Raw genomic sequence first — 21,209 nt, 5'->3', positions numbered from 1 at the left:
TTTTAGTTACTGATTATTTATGTTGGAAAGATTGATATTTACTAATATTTCAGGTGTAATAAGCAAAACAGGACATTCAGGAAAATAAGCCTCCTCCTCAATCTTCTTTCATTTGGTAGGAGTGTGTGTGAGCGTGTGTGTGGTGTGTGTGTGTGTGTGTCTGTGTACATGTGCATTAGTGACTAATATATATTTTAGTTACTGATTATTTATGTTGGAAAGATTGATATTTACTAATATTTCAGGTGTAATAAGCAAAACAGGACATTCAGGAAAATAAGCCTCCTTATTGAATCAAATTTAGAAATTTTAATTTTCAGTTGAAAACAGTGTAGATTTCTATCATTTTGGGACAACGTAGGGATAGGAAATACAGTGAGGATAGAATTTAAAAAAAAGATTTCCTACATTTTGAAGTGTTACAGAGAAAGGATATCTAAAGAGGAATATAGAAAAACATGGTCATAAAAGACGGAGGAAACTTAGACAATGATAATGCTGGAAGGGTAGCAATACTTTCATGAATATAACTTTAGCAGACTGTCTTTTGCTGCATCCTAGGCTTCTTTAACTTGGGTCATTATGTCCTCATGTGATGCTTTAGTTCATCCATATAAAAGGGTAACAGATATTGCTTGCTCTTTTCATAGCAAGGTAGATAATTACTCAGGATTTACTACAGGTATTCCCCAACTTACGATGCGATTCAGTTCTGACAGCTTTGTCGTCAGTCAGTCAAATAGCTCTTTTTTTTTTTAGTTTTCATTATTATTGCCTTTGATTATCAGTATCTTTATAAATCTGATCTTTATTTGTCTTTGGGGGTTGAAAACGTTACATATAAACTTACAGCTTCAACAGGAAAAAGCACAGTCATAAGTACAGTTCACGTGACTCAAATTTGTTGTCAGTCGAAGACTACCTGTATTAACTCCTTAACTTCAGTTTCTGTCAGGAATACCTGTCAATGATTCCTTCAGATTTGGTGGTCTTCCTGACTCCACTAGAGACATTATGAGCCTGGGCTCACTACTGGTATTTAGTTATTTCCAAATTCTCCAGAATTTGCTCCTGAAGAATCCACTTCTAATAGATACCCAGCAGTTAAATGCTACAAAATAGAGAAGTCAGATATATGTAAGCACTGCCTTCTATGTAAACAAACTGCATTCAAAACAAAGAAAACAAACAAGAACAACAAAAGAGGGAGAAGACATCATATGTTACTTTTCATCTTTTAAAAATATGCTTTAAAACTTCCCACTTACTTCTTTTATTGTTTGGTAAATCATGATGGTAATGAATGTTTTGTTGTTGTTGTTAAGTCCCCTGGAGTAGATTCCAATCCACACACAATGAATAGAACTACCACACAGAGTTTTCTTGGCTGTAATCTTTACAGAAGCAGATCACTAGGTGTTCACCCTCAGAGCCCTTGGGTAGGTTTGATACTTAACCTTTTGGTTAGCAGCCAAGTGCTTAACAGCCCCACCAGGGCTCCTTAATGAATGCTTTTGGGAGAAAAAAGTAATAAACAATAATAAATAATTACTTTCAATGTGTATTAACCTAATGATAGTGTTGTATTCATTAACCGATTTGATTATTATACTAATTGAACAAATATTTCTATTTTGTACCTAAATATACTGAATCTCCAGAAGTGTAAATAATTTGCCAAAGATAGCATGAGGTGGTGAAGGCAGACATAAAGCTAGGTTTTGCTTGTTTGTTTGTTTGTTTTTGACAGAAATTCAAAGATTCAAAATTGAAAACACGGAACCAAACAAATTCTGGTTCTATGTTTGTGTAGAGGTAGATGCAGTTCATAGATTAAATATTTAAAGAGATAAGTTGTTACAAAGTCAAAAGCTATTGACAATTCATATTATTACACCTTAATACTGGTTTGTGTGGTAAACACTATCTTAATAAGGATTTGAGTATCAAAAATGTCAAATAGATTGTTACCTTTAGGAATAATTGTTCCTTATTTCAAAATAAAGTGAAGTAACATTAAATAAATGATGGTTCACATTTTATTTTGAGTTAATTATTTTTTACATCATTTGGTATCCTCAAGGTATTAGAGTGTAACTAAAACACATTAAAATGTTACAAAAGTTTTATAGGGGTAATTCTAATTACTAAGAACTTTTCAGTGGAAAATCTTTCACAGCCTTGAGAAAGTTAAGTCAGCATTCTCTTATTCACAATTTCCAAAGGAAGGTGAGTTACATCACCTATTTATCACACAAATGTCAATAGAATTAACTCCTTTTTCTTCCAGTTTTTTTTTTACCTTGAAATTTACTGCTTGTAAAATTAAACAAAGAGCTCAGTAGAGGTTCAATTAACTCTAAAGCATTTAAAACTACTGATTTCAAAGCTCATTTATAAAGGCTGAAAAGAAATACACTAAATGCTAGCAATGATTACTCTAGACTGAAGAAGCTATATGTGATTGATTTATTTCTTATTGCTTGTGTTTTGTAAATTCCCTATCATGAGCATTTGCTATTTTTGATAACAAGAAAATAAACAGCTAAACTTTAAATGTTTTAAGTTCATTGTTATTGAGAAATAGCAATTCTATTTCATGTGGGCAGTATTAAATGCGAGGTGATTACAACTCATAACGATCCTATAGAGCAGAGTAGAACTGCCCCATAGGGTTTCCTAGGCTGTAAATCTTTATGGAAGCTGACTGCCACATCTTTCTCCCATGGAGTGGCTGGTGGGTTCGAAGCAGCTGAGCACTTAACCGCTGTGAAACTAGGGCTCCTTATTAAATGAAAAGACGGATTTAAATCTAAGATGGATTAGATTTTGTAAGATACAGCATTTTAACATACAGGTCTAGTGGAAGTATATAAATTTTCCCCAGGTAAAAACAAGACTGGACATTCTGTGACAAAAATTAACTCACAAATATTAAGATTTATTTATTTTTATTTCTATTTTATAGGCGATAAAAAATCCACTAGGGTTTATCATTTTGCTGTTTCTAATATATCTCATTTTAATTCTTGTTTGCTGTTTATATTTCTGTACTCTTCCTACTATCTGAAGTGACGTCCTTCTTCATTTCTACCAAATGTTTACTCAGTTTTCAAAGTCATGCCCCTGTTCTACCTCTTCCTAGAAAACTTCTCTATAATGACCTCTATTGATTTTAACCTTTCAACAAAAACTCATCTCAGTTTCTAGGCTCAAACCTATGCTCAAATCTCATGTTCAAAATTATATTTCAGTCTCCTTAGGAATATGATGGTTTCTATAGTGGTTTGTAAAGTAAAAACACAAACAAAATAGAAAATGCATGTGACAGATCTTATGGGAATGAGCATGCTCTGGCAATTTTGGTAGGAAAATAAATTAACCTAGATGATAAAATAGCTAAAGAGATAGAAACGAAACAAAAATAGAAAATAGTTTACTTATGTAAACATTTTCAATAATCTAAAAATTTATAAATAGAGAATTATTTTTAATACTCATGTATTCATTCATTTATACAAGTTCAAAATTCCTGGAAGATCACAGGTTGGATCATGGACTATATATATAGATTATATATACACAGATTATATATATGTATATATATATATATATATATATAAAGATTACACCATGGATATTACTGCAATAGAAGTTATACAAAGTTATATGAGGATGTTATGTTGCCTCTCCCAGTTTGGGTACATCAGTGAAGTCTTCCTTGAAGAGAAGTGTTATAAACCGGATTTTGATAGATGTTCTCTATTTGTGTATTGAGATCAGGCTGCAGAGACAGCCAGGTGCCATACACAGAGCAGTTTCATATGTGGTCTAGTGGTTTGGTCTTTGGAAAGTTGACAGTAGATCTTTGGGATTTTTTTAAACAAATGACATGCCAGATGTTAAAGCGCACTGGAGCAGCACTGTGAAGATTGGATAAACTTTGGATGTAGATTAGATTCATGAAGGCTAATCTAATGCTCTAGCTGTAATTCAGGATAGTTATGCAAAGGCTCTTAACAAAGGAATGGGTGGAGTTATGGGGAGTAGACAAGAGTTTTGAGAGGTATTTAAGATATTGACAGGAACAAATTTAATGAGTTGTTATGATATCAGGAATGAGGGTAAAAAAAGGAGTCTAGGCATTTTTTTAAACTATGAAACACAAAATGATATTTTCAGCACAATAAACAGATAAGCGTATCTTTGGCCAGAAGCAACCACTCATAAATAGGGCAGAGAACAATATCCAGTCACAACTGCAGCAAATTTGAGGCATACCATCATGGAAACTTCTGCTGTAGATTATTTCTAGGTTTCTGCATAAATAACTGAGTGAATGAAAGATAGTAGCATCAATTGCAGGTTCTGAGGGCGGCATCACTGATAAATGAATTTTCAGTCAAGTTAAATAAATCAAAGTTCTGAGAGTCAGCGTGTAATTGTAAATGTTTATCTGTATGTCATTAGAATTCAGTAGTAAGAAGGGAGATTTAGGGGTTGTCAACATGTATTTACTGGTAAGAAGCCAAGGGTATGCTTACGATGCCAGAATGCTCCTTAGAAGCGAGGATGTAGAGACTTCCTCACATGAACTTTGGACATGTTATCAGGAGGGATTCATCCCTGGAGAAGGTCATCATGTTTGGTAAAGTAGAGGTTCAGCAAAAAAGAAGACCCTCAGCAAGAAGGATTGACACAGAGGGTGCAACAATGAGCTTAAATACAACGACAATTGTGAGGATGGTGCAGGACTGAGACATGTTTTGTTCTGTTGTACACAGGGTAGCAATGAGCCAGAACTGACTAGATTCCACGTAACAACAACATGCTTAAGATAGTACAGAAAATAAATTAATAAGTGAAAGCAGGTCAGTGAAAGAATCCAGGAAACACGAAAGTTAAGGAGCCAGATTGAGATGAGGGTTAAAGAAAGATAGACAATAATCTACAGAAGTTAGAGGACAGAGCAATAATTTTGCCACAAAACAGGGTAGAAAGGTGAATGGCCAATAACATTAAATACCCCAGAGAATTCAGGTAGTAAAAAAAGAAATGAGGAAGACAGGAAGAGTAAGAAGAGAAGCAAAGGATGACAGTAACGCTGAAGAAAGAAAACCTGATGGGGCATGGTTCAAATAATCATGAAGGTTTAACTCCCAGAGCAAAAATAGAGAAATTACCATCATCCAGGATAACGAAACGCCTTCATCTCAGATGGGAGGTTGTGGTGGAAGAGGGATTACAAAGCAGATATTTTTCTAAGCCTAGAGGGTAAAATGATGAATTTTCCATCTCATTAAATATGACAATTTGTGAATTAGGAGGCAAGGCTGCCTGCTATGTAAGAAAAGGGCTTTGAAATCAGACTTAGAGGAGAGTGGTGAAGGTTTAGAATCAAGGAGAGACATGATTAAAAGACCTAGAAGGACTGCTATATAGCATTGAGAATATTTATAAGTTTAGAGATCATGGTTAAGTGGTTTTGTCTAGTTGCATTCAGAAGTAAGATTGGAAAATGTAAAAGTTTGGTTTAAACAATATTGAAGGGCAAGGAGTTGAAGTGGCTGGCTGACGATCAAGCAATAAAGTGGTTAATGATTAGGTAAGAGAACAATGTAAATAATAAAAGTATTTTCAGATAGATTATTTTGGAGAAATATATTCTGAAAATTACAAATTTCTGGGTAAATGTCCACAGAAAATTTTCAAAAAATAAACTAATGCTTAAATATAATATGCAGTATGTTGATATGTATAGTCGTTTATACTAGTGTTACTATCACTAAATGGACCAAATTATATATGCATCTCTGTTCACGTATTTTTCCAAACTCATTTAAAATTCCTTTTAAAATAATCTCCTATGAATCATATTTAGTGTCTAATTTCTTATTCTTAAGAAATAAACATTCTACTTAATTCCAAAAAGTGTACAAAATAAATCAAAGCATAATTTCTTAAACAATCTTCTCTGAAACTGCAATAACACAAAGAATTGGACTGCCAAATCAGACTTACTCAATCAGAGGTTGAACTTTGCAAATAATTTCAAAAGTAGGAATAGTCATGATGTACATGCAGAGCAGAGAGTAGTCTGGGATTGCCACTGCAGATGTGTTCTTTTTACAAAATATGAGTGTGTTCAAGGAGCCCTGGTGGGGCAGCGGTTCAAGCTGCCAAAAGGTCCGTGGTTCGAACCCACCAGCTGCTTCACGGGAGGAAGCTGTGGCAGTCTACTTCTGTAAAGATTTACAGCCGTGGAAATCCAATGGGGTGGTTCTACTTTCTCTTAGAGGGTTACTATGAGTCAGAATCTATTGGAAGGCAGTGGGTTTCGTTTGGTTTAAGGGTGTGTTCTGCTCTAGATTAGAATATAAGACCTCTAAAGAATGTTCGCAGCTACATGGATTACAAAAGAATGGAGCTGTTTCAGTCATGAGATGTCTCCATTTCATATGCTGATATTTACATAGTGTCCAAGACCTTTCCCAAGTAGCTATGCTATTAAATCTGCAGATTCTAGGAGTATTCCTATTAAGCAATTCACACAGGTACATTCTGCTAAGAGCAGTCCATAGTTAAGGGCTCTTCCACGAGCAAATACCAGTAATATGTTTGCAAAAGTTTGTCATTAGACTGCTTAGGAGGAGGTTTGACCAGATCATCTTTCTTGCTTTCCGGAGTACATTCCATCAGTGAAAGGAATCATTCTTAGGCCTGTTGTTCACCATTTTCTTCCCAGAAACGTATGTATATATTTGGAAATTTGTGATCCTCCAATATTCATTTAAATTGCCAGCTTCACATGTGGGGAATTACAAAATGCAAAAGCATCAATAGTTTTGCTGTGACCATTAGCCAAACAACAATATCAGGTAGATTCCATCTGCTTTCTCCATGTTTGCAGCTCCAACATCAATACAGTTAGTCTCTTCAGGGAAACAAAATCTTGAATAATATAAAGAATTACTTTACTGATAGTTGTGTGACTTTTACCTCTGAGCCATGTTTGAAAATGGTCTGCTTAAGAAAAGGCTACTTTGCAACTCTTCAGACAGGAATTGGTCTGGACTGTGGTCCATAAAGTGATACTCGTGAGGAGTGTGCCTCTTAGCTCAAGGAGATACAAGAGACTAAACGGGCAGCTTCTGTCCGGAGGCGAGATGGGAAGGCAGAGAGGGTTAGGGGCTGGTTGAATGGACATGGGGAATCAGGGGTAGAAAGGAGGAGTGTGCTGTCACAGTATGGGGGGAGCAATTAGAGTCACATAACAATGTATGTGTAAATTTTTGTATGGGAAAAAATAAAAAAATTAAAAAAGAGAGAAGGCTACTTTTTTTTCTATTTCCTAGTCTACTAACGTGTATGTGTGTGTGTGTGTGTGTGTGTGTGTATCTATGTAAGTGTCTGTATATGCTGTGTAAGCTTACTCCCCCTAAAATAACAGAATTAGAAGCTAGAAGTATGTAAATAGATAACCCAGTGATGGACTATAACAATTGGCCATCAATAAAATGTATTTGGAAAAAAAATCCCGGTTCTCTAATTTTTTTAACCCCGTCTCCCCCAAAAAACAGTACAACTGAGTTGTTCAAAACTATGCAAGACATCATAGAATGTCACAGATCTATGAAATACTTATTTACAAGAAAGTACATTTATACAAAATATAAACAAAAAAGCAGGAAAATTTTTAAAAAGGCACTCACAGTCCTGGAGGATCCTACATTAGAGATCAAATGACCTTACTGAACAGACATTTAAAATAGACATTTAAATAGATCACTGAGAGATACCACTCTGAATTGGTTTTACATTTATTTGAGAAAATCCTACCAAAATCTATAAACTAGCCAATAAAATGTCATGATCAACTGCATCAAATGCTGCCAAAAGGTTCAACAAAATCATGAAAGACAATAACCGCTGTTGCAATCAAAAGGTCATTATTTTCTTTCAATACAGCCATCTCAGCACTATGATGCAGATGAAATCCTGATTGAAATTGCTCAAATGAGTCAAGTTGCATCATGTGTTCATGTAATTGATTACAACCCCCAACACTTTAAGCAGAGCCTAAATTAAAAAATGAATGATGGTGTTGTACTTCATCCACCGGTAATGAAGCTTTCTCCAGCACTTCTAACTCAGTATAAATTCATGATCATTTGAAAAGCTGACCTAGAGCCAACCAGGGAAAAAAAGAAAAAATTACTCTTTTTATGTCCATCAATGGCATTATGAGTATCCAATATCCAGGTAGAAAACAGAGGACCGAATCCTGCAGAGAATTCATCTCCTACCCTCTGGGAACCAGACAGATTTTACTAATCCTGAACAAGAGGTATAAAAAAGGGGATGTGAAATAGTACAGATTAAAGACCATTCTTCATATCTACTTTGGTCTCTGTAAATATTTACCAGCCTAAAGTGAATTATCAGATCCACATATATTGCTCCTCTCAAGGCTTTGCTGTTTAAGGATACGTAGAGGGTATTTTGTTAGATCTTAATGGTCCTTGGTCTCTCTTGTGCCTCTCACAGATTATCTGAATCAGGGACTGTACCATTGATCTCAAGGGAGTTGTTACTCCAGATGTATCCTAAGGGCATTCTAAGGTAGAGTATAGTTAGGAGGCAGAGACAAAATCAGGAAAACTCTTAAAGAATCACAGCCATTTTAGCAGATAAGCTTGGTTCATCATATGAATGAACCCTAGTGAGGAAAAATAGGTTTAAAAGAAAGTGTTGCTATTTAATAACAACAAGAGCTCACATTTATGGAGTGAATACATTTTGCCAGGCAAGATTCTAAATAATTTATATATATGAACAAAATTAATATTTGTATCAAACATAATAAAAGAAAGGCAAAAAAAAAAAAGGTTGCCCAAGTGAGTTGATTCCGACTTATAGTGACCCCATGTGTTACAGAGTAACACTGCTCCATAGGGTTTTCTTGTCTGTAATATTTACGGAAACAGATTGAAAGGACTGTGCCAGGCCTTTTTTCCATGGTTCTGCTGGGTGGGTTTGAACTTTTAATTTGTAGTGAGAAATAGTTTTTAATTCTCCTGGAATCCAGATTTCTGGGGTCCATGGAGTTGGAGTGAGCCATCCAGGCTATAGCCCTGAAGGTGATCTTTTGAACCTTGAGCCTTGACACTATAGGACAGAGTAGAACTGCCCCATAGAGTTTCCAAGGAGTGCCTGGTGGATTTGAACTGCTGAGCTTTTGGTTAGCAGTCATAGCACTTAACCTCTATGCCACCAGGGTTTCCTTTAGCAGACCAGACTCCTAAAACTCACCTTTAAGTCAAACAATAACCAAACCCAAAAACCAAACCCATTGTCATGGAGTGACTCATAGCAACCCTAAAGGACAGAGAAGAACTGCCCTGTAGGGTTTCTAAGGAGCAGCTGGTGGATTCAAACTGCTGACTGTTTTGGTTAGCAGCTAAGCTCTTAACCATTGTGCCACCAGGGCTCTGAATCCAACAATAGTCTTGCTAATTAATAAAAACCATTTTGCCTTGGACATTGGGCTTTTTTGAAGAATTCAAGCAGTTTCAAGAAACGTAAACTTCAGAGTTGGACTAGAAGCTGTGTTTTAGAGTAAATTGTTATTATGTAAACACTATTCCCTAGCTCTTTTCCAAGGCAATGTTGATAAGACGTGATTTAAAAATTTTTGCAAGTTCTTTTCATCTTGGAACATTCTTGGCTTGCAAATCATATATTGAATAAACATTACTCAATTTCTAGTATTGGCTTAATATGATTTTTGTTTTAACAGTAGTCAAGCACAAACAATTTTCGATACCTGGAGACCTTTATCAAACATATCGCTGTTGTTGTTGTGTGCCCCTGAGTCAATTATGACTCACAAAAATATCCCTTGATCTGCAAAATCATCTCTATATTACAGATTAAGAAATTAAGATGCAGAGAAATTTAGTCTGATTTAAGTACAAAAGTTTGAAATTGTATTCCAGAACTTGCACCACTGTCTCATAGCATCGCTGTGCCATCTTTTTCCCATGTATCTGGTTAGTACCGGTGGAGAATACACTCAACTCAACTGCATTCCACTACCTTGTATAACACTTGCATGTCCTTTAAAATGCTGCAACCATAGATTCATACTTACATACATATATACATACATAAACTAGCATCAGAATCCTAGAGGTTAAATGTTTGATATGCATGCACATAATTTACATATATGTGCATTCTGCACATACATTTCAAATAGTGTAGCTGATAAATTAGTAAATATTCAAAAACTTTCATAAGGAAAGATTTATAGGAAAAAGTATATATTGTTTTGGATTAAAATGTCTATTACTATTTAGGTAAAAGGGTTTATTATTACATTGACTAACAATGCAAAACAGAGATCTTAATAATAAGAGGTCACCGTAATAAGTTGTCTTAGTAGAATGACACTACAGCAGTCAAAATATTGTTGTATTCTATGCATTCTCTCTTTCAGACACAGCATATTGAGTTTTATATACTAAAAGTGCAAAGTATGACAAGAAATAAACTTTTTTTTTAACACGTATATAATTTCACACAAAATCATCACCAAACTTCATTAATTATATCAACTGTCTCATCAACTGATTTTTGAAGTGGCAGAATGACCTAGCAAATCACATCTAATGACAATGAAACTGAATGCAATTAAAATTGAACCTAGTGCATGAGCTAATAGCTGATGAAAGGAAAGTATTAAAGTTATGTTTAAAGGTGAATTAATAATCTTGAATTGAATAATGCTAGAACACTCTAAATAACTAAATTTCAACGACAGCTTTCCAAATTCAGAAGTTAATCACTTGTCTTTTTAAATCAAAGGTCCAACTATACCAGGATTAATTAGGAAATACTAACTTCCTTTTTTTTCCCCCAAGTTTCAAGTCCTTCCATCAGTGATTATTTTACTTTTAATTTCTATCCCACATTGATTGCAGATCCTGCTTTTTTCAATCTTTGTCCATGTTTCATGGCTCTGACTTCTCATTTAGTCACATGTGGGGTCAGAAAACTGTGCTTTATTCAGAAGATCACTGAACTTAGCAAAGTATTTAATCAACTTTGAATCAGTAGAACTGTGGTTGAAATTCCGTTTTACCACTTGATAGATAAGTAGTGTTGAAATTAATGTCTTCAATCTCTGCTTTCTCCACTCTACAGGGGATTTAAAAATAAGTACATCTACAGATTCCTTATGAGGAAAAAATGCATTAATTTGTAGGAGTGCTTCAGTTCTACAGATGTAAACTATTATTTTCAATGGTAAATGATGGTTCAAAAATACCCACGTGTACAATTAGGAAAATGAAAAATAGCAGTATAGGCCATTGATTTTAAGAGGTAAAAAACAATATAGTTTATAATATTCATTTCCACTTTCTATTTTACACAAATGAAGAACTGATAGCCAAAGAGATAAATGTATCCAAGTTCTGAAAAAGAACAGACTTTGAGATTTTTGGAAAAATCCCTTGAATTATCAGTCTTTGTTTATCTTCAGAAAATAGTCCTTCAGGAAATACTGACCAGGTAACGATGTGTGGTGACAGGCAGGAAGGGAATGAGCCCCTGTTTCCCAACTGGCACAATGTTTTTTTGTTTTGTTTTTAAATCTTGCCATATATCAAACACTGTACAAAGGGACAAGAGTAGTATTCCGAATCTGCCTTTGAATTTGTACTTTGGGAGCAGTCACAAAGTCACTGTGCTTCATTTGCAAAGTGATAGGACAAAATAATCTCTAATGTCCTTCAGCCCAGTTACTCAGTTTCACATCATTCCCCATTGCTTATAGTAAGCAAGGCTTTAGAATTTGACTTTGTGATTGTCATAGCAACTTCTGTTAGAACTGAAAGCAAAGATTTTTATTGAAAGATAGAATCACAAATCAGAAGACCCACTAGCACCCAGGCAGAGTACTATAGTGTTCCAGATTGCAAGAAGAGAGTGAGGTTTTTATCCAGTGGAGTAAACAAAGGACTATGTGTTCACAGGCACCAGGGGTGCAAGACACCAAGTTACAAGAGGGTTGTTAAAATACAATCTTTCTTAACATTATCATTTCTGTTTTCTTACCTCCTGAAACACGTGCACCAAGGCAGTCTTCTTGGATTAGGCTGCACAAACATGCTCAACAAACATCTTTTAACAAACAATTTCTTGTACAAGCTAATTATCTTGACCTTTTCTTCCTTTGGGTTACAAGCAATTAAACTTTTCAAAGAAACTGAACTGTCTCTTCAGAACAGCAGAAGCAGAAATGTTAGGCCAAGCTTCAGTTTGATTCAAAATGGAGTTAAATTTAGATCTGGGCCAGCCATTTGAGTCATGCCAAATGCCTCAGTTTTGGGGTTCACTTACACATGATAAAGACTGAGTTAGTTAAATCCTAGCTCAGCCAGGTACTCTCGATCTTTGACAGATTACTTGGTCTAAACTCTCTTCTCTAAAATAGAGATAGAAATAGTAGCTATTTCATAGAGATGCTCTGAGGAGTAACTGTTATAATGAATGATGGGCACTTTGCACATGCAGCTTATATTGTTCAGTCAATATAAGTTGTTATCATTTGTTATTATGATTGTTATAATTAGATGACATGGAAACTAGACCTCTCACTACCTCATAATATACAACTTTCATAGAGTCTTTTTAATCACTCTCCCCGGAAGAGTCTATGCTGAAATTATGTTGAACAATATTTTTGTTTGTTTATTAATTTTCTTCTCTTTTACTTTGCCTTGAATATATTTGGCCTTGTACAAAGTCAAATTTAAATATGTATGTTTTTCTGAAGCATTTTCTGATCCTTTTTTAAGCTAAATTAACTATTCATCTCTCTTCCAACAATCTATGGGTATTTATTAATATTTTCATAATCTGAACAATTGCTCAAGTTTTTTCAGATTATGGTCTATATAAATAAAATCAAATTATTTGCTACATATTTTACTTTGAATATATCTGTTGTATGGATGTTTTAGTTGTAGAAATAATAAACTGTGATACCTTTGCACTTCCCGTTACTTCTCCCAAGAATGTCATTCTTCCAGATTTTCACTCGGTCCACTGCATCATCTCCTTCAGGTCTCTGCAGAAATGTCACTCTTTCACAGATGGCTCCCACTAACTACCACTGCATCTACACTCTTTTCCCATTTTCATGGTCTTATTTATTTTTTTGCTGCACAATCCTCACTAAATAAATAAATAAATAAATAAAACGTTGCCATGGAGTCAACCCGGCACGTGATAAACCCATGTGTATCAGAGTAGAAACTGTGTTCTTTAGGGTTGTCAATGGCTGATTTTTTTGGAAGTCGATTGTCACGCCTTTCTTCTGAAGCACCTCCGGGTGGACTCAAACTGTCAACCTTTCAGTTAACAGCTAAGCACCTTAACCATTTGCAGGTACTTTCAACAACATTTATTAACTTCTAAATATTATATACCTTGTTTATTTTGTTTCCTCTTCGTATCTCCCCACTGGAGTGCAAACTCCCTGAGGGCAGGGACTTTTATCTTTTTCTTTTTTTCATGGCTATATTCCCATTGCCAAAAGACTGTCACATGATGTTGTTGTTGTTGTGTGCCATCAAGTTGATTCTCACTCATAGCAACCCTACAGGATAAGGTAGAACGGCTCTATAGAGTTTCCTAGGCTGTAATCTTTATGGGAGCAGATCACCAGATCTTTTCTCCTACTCAGAGTGGACGGTGGATTCGAACCTCCAACCTTTCCATTAGCAGCTGAGCTCTTAACCTTTGCACTAGCAGGGTTTCTTTGCCACATAAGTAAAGGCTCAAAAGTCCTTTGTTAAATACATGGATAAGTGAATATTTATGGTAAAGAGAAATGAAAGAGAATGAAAACAAAACCGAAACAAACCATCAAACAGTTCAACATAACTACAGCATAGGCTTTTTCTAGGAGAGTGATTAAAGAAAAGCTGTTAAGAGCTGATTAGTATGAAGTTTGATAGGTCTTGTTTTCATGTCAGCTAATAATAACAACACTCACAATAATTAATAATAACAGCTATTGCTTACTAAAGATAATTATTAATGCATTATGAAGTACATTACAAGAACAGTGACTCCTTTGTGAGATTGAAGTGGTACATTGTGTATATTCTAAAATATTTATGATTTGCATATATACACATGCCCATTAATTATTATGAATGTATCCATCACCTTCTGAGTATCTGCAAGCCCAAGTGTTTTAAGCATGTTTTTCCTTCAGTATAGTAACTTCCATGGGGCTTGTAAACATGCATATAACAGTACCAGTAGAGCCTTACCCAGAGCAGGTGCTCGATAAACTGCTACTATTACTACTACTAATAATAGTAATTATAGATAATAATGGTAATGATAAGTAGCAGATTGATGATATGTGCCATTACAATTGGTAACAACATCTCATCAAGGAATTATGGGCTATTTCCTTTCTGAGTGAGAAGATAGGACATGTGTTTTTTAGAACATCATATTAGTATTTCAATAGTACACATTTATTAGGAGCCCTGGTAGTGCAGTGGTTTAACCATCATCCACTGGAAATACAAGGTAGTGGAAGTCATGTCTGAATAAAAATTCTAAGGAATTTCCAGTAGAAAAGTTTCTGAACTTATGATTCTAATTTTTTTTTTTAATCTTTGATTCATATGGCCTGGGTGTGAATTCTAAAACTTAGTGCACATAGCACATCAAAGGTTATTGCTAAATAACCGATTTTAAAACTTGAGTAGAAAAACTGTATTGGAAATTGGGTGACAAAATTGTGCTATTTGTCATGTTATTTTGTAATACTGTAGGTAGAGTTTAACAGAGAAGGAAAAATCTGTTCAAAATTAAGAAGACTAAAGAAAAACTGACTGAACATAACCCACATTATTTGCACTAAATGGATATCATGACATTTCGCTAAATTAATGTTAGATAAAATAAAATGCTTAAAAATAACAGTGCATTGTGGTGGCATGCATGTCATTCTTCTTTTAATAAAATCCTCTTCAAAAAAATGTTGCATGGATTACACCATTTAAAACAGAGACTATTGAAAGAGGGGATGTGAAATTGTCTTTGCATGAGTCACCTCAAGCATTTGTATTAAATGGTAGTCATTCAAATTGAAAATCAAAACATATTTTAGATCTTGATACGGCAGACGTTTTCTTCAAGAAGGAAATTACAATAGATTGAAGAATATAGCAAGGCTGATTTAGACAGAAGAAAAAATTTGAGGAAGAGGGAGGATTTAAATGAAAAGCAGTAAAGTATTGCATAACAGGGTCACTGGATTAATTTTTTTTTTTTTTTTTTTTTTGCTAAAGTCCCACTAACATCAGAAAAATTTTGTAGTTGGACTTGAATATACATTTTTGTTGTGTTATTTGTGATTTATAGCCTACCCTAAAGTTGCTATAGGAGGGTTTTCTTCTCACTTGGAATCTTTTTATCTCAAGTATTCTGTCAATAAACCCATGGTACATATATAATATATAATAATATACATATATAATAATATATAATAGTAGTGGTCTGTTTTTTTTTGGGGGGGGTTATATAATTTATGTGTGTGTGTATGTGTGGGTATGCTTATGTTTATCTATTCTCTTCTACTGACCCAAGTAATGTATGCCTATTATTGAGACATTGAAATCTTTGTAACGAAAAGTATTAAAATCATCCAAATTCATTCCACCAGAAATTATAATTATAGATAATATGCAAATTATATGGATTGAATTATATGTACTTTTTTCATGCATACTGAAGCAAGGAATCCCTAAGGGGAATATTTTTGTGTTTTGTTCTCCACACAACTGTGTGTCAACCACGTGCAAAGCACCAAACCCAAAACTAAGTAGGGCACCTGGCCCATAATAATACTGAATAAATATTTGTAAAATGATGAACAAAACGTTACCATAAGTATTTTTTCTACACCATGAAGTAGTTTTCAAAATTATAATTTTGAATGGCTTCATGTGGTCTGTTACCTGGTTTCACTGTATAAGTCACTGCAACATTGTTGACTGGTGTTATTAATTCTTTGATATTAGAAATAATGCTACAGTATTATACTTGTATATATAACTTTTTTCACTCCTTAGAATCCTTAACTATATGTTGCACATTTGATCAAAGTGTAGATTACATTTAAAGCTGCAGAGCTTTCACGATCACTGTTTAAGACTGTGACAAAATAACTGTTTGGCTTAGTAAAAAATGAAAAGCTGGGACATCCTTTTTTATTTTACTCTACCTGTGTTAATAGTGTAAGAGCCCTGGTGGTGAGCGCTCGGTTGCCAAATGAAAGGTGGCTGGTTTGAACCCACCAGCTATTCTATGGGAGAAAGATGTGGCATTCTGTTTCCATAAAGATTTACAGACTTAAATACCCTATGGGGCAGTTCTACTCTGTCCTATAGGGCTGCTATGAGTCAGAATCCACTCCACCACCACAGATTTGGTTTTTGATTGGTTTAATGTTAATAGTAGGAGCTCTGGTGGTTTAATCGTTAAGCAGTCAGCTGTTAACCAAAAGACTGGTTGTTCGAAACCACCAGCGACTCTGCACGAGAAAAAAACCTGGAAATTTTCTCCCATGAAGATTTATAGCCTAGGAAACCCTATGGGGCAGTTCTCTTCTTTCCTATAGGGTTGCTATGAGTCCAAATCCACTGGAGGGTAATTAACAATGACAACATGATAATAGTAAGATATACGTATAGTGCATTCTTTATCAAGAATAAAGGTAGATCGGAGTCACCAAAATAAAAACTGTGAGCATACTAATTCAGAAGTATCAAGAATGCACAACAGTTTAAGAAAATATTATTAAACATTAATGTTTGATTACCTAAACATTATGCCATAGACTTTCATTTTATGACTAACAAAGCATGATATAGAAAATAAGGGTAAGTGTTAAATCAAGCTTAAACAATTCAGATATTTTTATAGTTCACGATCGAGTTATTTACAATAAAGTTTAATTTCATATGCAACATAAAAAAGGAACAGATTAAAAGTCATAAAAATACAAGAGTTCATAGGTGCAAGCTTTGAAGATTAAAAAAAGAATTTCTTTCTTATTTTTCAAGTAAAAATGGATTCTGCTAAGAGCGAAAAAAAACAAAAACTATCCTATTAATTATTTTTTATCATTTTCATGTGATCTCTGCATGAAATAATTGTTACAGTTACTAAGGTGTAACTTTCTAAACATCAAAGTAACACAATTTAATTTATTTGAAAGTAATTTAAAATGTGTAGGTTACGTTATAAAGCTACAGAACAGGGTATTATCTTTAATGTTGTATTTTCCCTATGCAGAGAAATTCCAGAAAATAAAAGCTCAGGCAAGTCTTTTCATTTTCAGTCTCACGACTCTTTTACCCATTTCCATTCTTCTTTTTATAAGGTTTTTGTTATGAGTAATTAAGTGTTCCTATTGATCGAACTAATCAATTATGCAGAAACCCTGTCTAGAACAATGATACCACTTCGTAGTTTTGTGGGATTTACCTCTAATCCAGCTTTTGAAGTGTTTCACTTATACTCAATTATAGCAGTTTAAACATACATTCATATTTTGAAAAACTAAACCACAAATCCAACCATAAAGCTTCTAGAAACTAACCAGACCATATAACATATTGTCAACCCAATTAGAAGTACATTTCATAGAAATACAAATGTAAATTATGTCAGATTTCTTCAGCAGCACAGCAAGAAGAAAAATGACAAAGTCTAACCATTTTTACACGGGAAGAAAGGGTAATCCTAACTCTTGTAAAAATTGGGTGTTTCAAAAAATAAATTTTACAATAAGTGCATAAATTTACATGTTTTCTTGGGGGAAAATAAAATATAAGACATTAGGAGAAGACTTATTCATTGTAATCAGGTGTAAGATAGATTATAAAAGCAGAGAAGGAAACTGTTTGTGAATTCTCTACCTAGTCTATAAACCTTACTTCAGGAACAAAACTTGCAAATATATAAGATACTAACCTTTATTAAGTATGAATCTGTAGCAACAACTCTGTAAGCTAAGTATTATTGCCCTTATTTTCCCAGGAGGATGAAGTTTTCTCAGACTGGTTAAGTAGCCTGCTCAAGGTCACCCCACTAGCATGCGGCAGGTGAGAGCATGCATCAAGCCTGGTTTTACTCTAAACCCCATGTTCTCTCCATTATGTCATGTTGTCTTCACAGAAGGAAAGAGAAAAACGATATTGGAAATCGGTAAATAAATGAATGAACTAGGCTGTGTGACCTAGAAAAAAATAGATTTTGCTTTGTCACAAGTAAAATATTTTCATATCTGTTGGATGACCTTTCATATTTTATTTACATTTTACAATCATTTTGAAATTTTGTTTAGTTTTCTCTTTAGTGTAAATTCTTCAAACCATATATTTGGACTGTGACTATTTCATGGACACTATTTCTCATGCAATGTTGCACGCTTGCTGGAGATGTCATTTATTAGAGGGGTTTATTTAACTAAGAATAAATTATTTGGTTATTAAAATCTTAGTCATGATATTGACATACCTATATTGCTTTTTATAATATAAATTGTATTTTACTATATATGTTAAACTTCAGATTTAAATCAATTAGACAATAAATTTAAACCATTAGAGTTGACTTTCTGTCTTATCTGACATGTCTGTGTTCCACTGCAAACAACCCAAATAAAATCATAAAACAATTGGTGTACATAGATTTTCATTTAATTTTAAACATGAATTCTCTATACCAAAGATTATTTTGTCTTAATATTGCATTGTGTAATTAATGTAATATAAAATAATTAATAATGTATTTGTACACAAATTTTGCAACAGAAATTATTATTGATATACTTTTTAAAAGGTTCCCAGTGAATTTCTGAAACATATTATTACCTCCACATAGCTGGCAAAATGTTAATTTGCTGAATATAACATTGTATTATAATGTTGCCATATGAATAAGTATTAACTATATAAATTCATGCAGTTTTATATGTTTATATACCTGTAAATATGCATACTTACATCTAAGTGTGTGTGTGTGTGTGTGTGTGTGTGTGTGTGTGTTTGAGAGGGAGAGAGAAATACCAAAAAGGTTGCAAATTACAATGAATAGTACAAGAGTGCCACCTTCTGGATTTAGTAAATTTAGTGACAATTTTTATAACGTCCTTGGCTCCCAAAAAGGTTTTAAGATCAATTATGTTTCTTGTTCTTTTTCACTATATGTCACTAGTCATTGTTTTTCAATATTGTTTTTACTGCTATTAGTCCCTTAAAATCATTTGGAATTAATTTTACGCACACAACGATTTTCTAGATAATGTAATAGGTTTCACAATTTACTCCAGATACAGTAATTATAGTGGGTAAAGAGCTCGACTGCTAACCAAAAGGTCGGCAGTTCAAATCCACCAGCTGCTCCTTGGAAACCCTAGGGGGCAGTTCTACTCTCTCTTAATACAAGGTTGCTATGAGTCTGAATCGACTCAATGGCAATGGGTTTTGTTTTGTTTTTAGGTTTTGTATTAGAAATACTAACAACATCAAACCAAAATGAAAACAAGGTAATCAAAATATACATTTAATAAGAAGTCATTTAATTTATTCATTTTATAACTGTTGTAATTATTAAATAAAATATAAATACAAGTTTGCAATACCTCATGCAAAATAGAATGACAAAGCATCTTTTTTCTGCTTGATTTCATTGGTTTGATATTCTAAGTTAATATACACTTAAATTTCCTATCAAGAGTAGTAAAATTAATAAGAAAAATTAAAAATTAAACAGATCAATAACATACTAGTATGTCTCCATTATCACAATAATCAGACATGTGGCGTGAGCAATCACGTCTTGAATTTACAGCTGTTGAATGTAATGCTTTTCTCCTTTGGCACAGGCTTCCTGACCCATCAGAGGACTGAGTGTTGATGTCCTTTCTGATTTAAGACATCACATATTATAATCAGAAATTTCTCTCAAGTTAAAATTGGATCAATCATTTTAACCAGCCTGTTATCTCACAGAATAGTATTAAATTTTAGGTGTTAATTTTAATTAAACATTAAATGTGGTTGATATTTTTTCTATTAAAGAAATATCAAGGTGTTTGGGAAGGGTATGGTAGGTAGTGGTGTTGGGGGCAATTTATCTCATTTATTTTTCTTTTGTCTGTCTTTCCTTCCTTCCTTTTCTCCCCCTCTTCTTGGGTGTGTGAGATGCATGGAGATTTTCCTGAGCCTGTAAAGATTATGCTCTATTGGAAGCTTTCTACTTTGCATATGGATAAGAGTAACTCTGCATATAACTATATCATGTTGACATTAGAACCTTAAATACACCAAAAGAGATGTACTAGTTTTTGTGGTAGATGTATTTTATAATATAATGTAAATTTTCCTAGCCACTTTAATATTAATGCTAATTTTATGTAACCTATTTTCTAAAGGTCTCCTAGAGAACTTCTAATTATTTCTTCTTCGCAGGAGGATTGGGAGTTCAAGAATCATGATGTTTCTCCATTATCTGTGCAAAATTGTGATAAGACATTATTTTTAACATGGATAATAACCTTGTCCAGATTTTTTACCCTTCAATCATTAGTCATTCACTCTAGAATCCCCAAAAGATAACCTTATGAGTATATTTGGCTGATGGGAATACAGAGTGTACTGTATCAAAGTGAAAGCGAACAATGAAACAATCCATGATAGTAGAAGAGAATTTTCAATGCTTATGATTTAGAGATCTATAAGTAGTTCAAATAATCAAGGTATTGTGGAAGAAAACTCTCCCATCCTGTTAATACAGTAAATGTCTTGGCAGCAGGGACATATTTTGAGACTTCTATACTAGTTTCTGTCACACAGTTCCCAATGACGTCGACATCTGTCCTAAATATAAAATGAGTACAGCTCATACATCAGGGATTTTCAGCTTTATAAAGAATAGTACTTTACTTTCTATATGTAAGAGCTTAGAAATTCTTGAGCCCAATAATAACCAATTTCAAAAATGTGTAGTAAGCTGTCTTTAAATGTACACATAACCACCATGAAAATTAAAGGGAATTAAATATACTATCAAAAAGACAGCAAATCCCCTTGAATCTCTAACAA

Source organism: Trichechus manatus, unplaced genomic scaffold, assembly GCF_000243295.1.
Source record: "Trichechus manatus latirostris isolate Lorelei unplaced genomic scaffold, TriManLat1.0 scaffold00013, whole genome shotgun sequence".
In the NCBI taxonomy this organism is placed as follows: Eukaryota; Metazoa; Chordata; class Mammalia; order Sirenia; family Trichechidae; genus Trichechus; species Trichechus manatus.
The sequence above is the reverse complement of the archived record's forward strand: the minus strand, read 5'-3'. Positions refer to the sequence as shown.